Here is a 2,500-nt window from a genome sequence, read left to right on the forward strand (position 1 = left end):
AAGATAGTCTGGGCCTATTGGGTTGAGTGCTCCACCATGTTGACACTTAACTCAACGCAATGAATTGCTAATGACTGGCCACTTAGCACCAGCAACCTTTCTGAAGGCCTGTGTGTTTACACAGCAACATTAACAAGGGTCATGGCACACCATAAGCTATGCCCTTTGCCCTTCGTATTTGACAGTGGGTGAAGAGACAGCCCCCCCCCCCCCCCCCCCCCCCCCCCCCGAACCACCACCACACATACCAAAGACAAATGGGAGGGATGCGGAAATGGATAGCCGGCAGGAAGTCCTCAAAGAGGACGTTTCCGTTCTTTAGATGCGAGATTTGTCCCAGGCGAAGAGGAAATGCCAGAGATCCTTTAGGCGGAGGGAGGACTTCCCCCCCCCCCTCTGCAGTGACTTCACTGGAGGTTGTTGTTTAGTTCCTCTTGTTTGGCATGAAACCACATCTGATGTCCTAAAGAGTAATGTGCTTAATGTGTAAATGGATTACAGGCCCAGAGGTCTAAGCGCAACTACTGGCCTCGCACTTCCGTCCAAGTACTGGCAAACACTGTGACCTTTTGCTAGAAAATGCTGGCGTGTCCTCCAGCTGGTATTTCAACTTAATCCTGACCTGAAAACTACTGGTCAAAAGCTCAGGAGGGAAGCATGTTTGTTGTTTTTTTGTGAGAGGTAATTAGCGACTCCCTTCCTCGAACAAAGAACCTTGAGGTTTTCTTTGTTATTGTTACCTCAAGCTAATGCTCTAGATGAGTCATAAAACTCCTAGATAACAGACTTCCTAAAGGCTGTCACGAATGCCCTTAACAACAGCCGAAGCAGCAGTCACACCGGTATTGTAATGGTCAGATTGTCCGCACACTGCTATTCACTGTAGCAATCCCAGCATTGTCTGCGGTGGCAATCACTGACAACAACATGACGCCCATGAGGAATGTAGGGCTACCGGCTTAACCAGAAGACGCCAGCGAGGTAAGCTCCATCCCTTGTTGTTAAGACAGACAAGTAGTCATCGTCTTCTTAGAGTCACCTGTCAGCGCCATCCCCCCCCCCCCGTCCCGGGCCAAACAAGACACACACACACACACACACACACACACACACACACACACACACACATAAACACAAACACAAACACACCCACACCCACACACACACACACACACAAACACACCCACAGACACACACACACACACACATAAACAAACACACACACACACACACACACACACACACACATAAACATAAACACAAACACACCCACACCCACACACACACACACACACAAACACACACACATAGACACACCCACTTCCAAGCTAGAATCTCTGCTCACCTGTCAGGGAAACAAATCCCTCTCACCTGGATTTAGACGCCACCGCCCTGGGCTGCCGATGACCTTTGCCCCCTGAAGCTGGTCTGTTTACAGCCAGTGCTGCATCATCATATGACGTGGTGTTTTGAAATGTTGAGTTCTTTGTAATACATGAGGAAATCAATGTCCTTCTCTTGGTAAATTACGCATGGCGTTTTTCAGAAGTTGCAGAGTTGCGTTCAGTGAAAAAACTGCTTTGTTTACTTTATAATGCACAAAGGAGGAAATTGGCATTTTGGAAGTCAGCTGTTCAGTGATGTTCATTGTGCCTTGTCGGCTCAACTACCCATACAATCCTTGTTGGATGGTTGTATGGAATTCTTCAAGGCAAGGGCCATATTGTCCAAGACAATGTACAACTGAAATGATTTTAGTCAAAATATATTTACTGACGTGATGTGAAATGATGTTCACTTTCCATAAATTGTGAAAGATTCCCCCCGTCTGGTTTCTTAAGATCATGATGTTTAGTCAAAAGACTGCCAGGCTGACCTGCACGGCATATAAACTCCTTTCAATTTACAACTTACGTATCTCTATAACTATTACCTGAATATTAAATATTATTATATTATATATTGTCACAGAACCTGCAGTGACACATAAGTCTGTCACTGTATAATTAGCGAGCTTGTCAGGCTTTCATTGTGCACACGGAGAGACAGAATCCAAACTATTAAATTTAGCTGCCATTGTGGGCGTTAGGAAATGAGAGGGTTTCCACTTGAGGGTGCGAGAGCAAGCGCTGAAGTTCTGACATTTTACTGCATGGAATTCTTAATGAGTTCATGAGAGAGAGAGAGAGAGAGAGAGAGAGAGAGAGAGAGAGAGAGAGAGAGAAGGAGCAAGAGACAGAGGTCGATCTGAGAGAATGACTCATGTGTCGGTATTCTTAATGTAAGACACAGGGGGCTGGGGGGAGGGGAGAGGGGGTTCCTGTGCCTGACTTCCCTCTCTCTACTGGCAGAGGGTGGGCTGGGGATGGTGACGCATCCTGTGGCTGGAGGCTTTCTCCCCCCCTCTCTCCCCACCCCTCCTCCCCTCCCTCCACCCCTCCATCCCTCCATCCCTCCATCCTCCTCCTCACACGGTGACACTTGTGAAACACAAAGCCAC

The sequence above is a fragment of the Clupea harengus genome, chromosome 26, assembly GCF_900700415.2.
Source record: "Clupea harengus chromosome 26, Ch_v2.0.2, whole genome shotgun sequence".
Lineage (NCBI taxonomy): Eukaryota > Metazoa > Chordata > Actinopteri > Clupeiformes > Clupeidae > Clupea > Clupea harengus.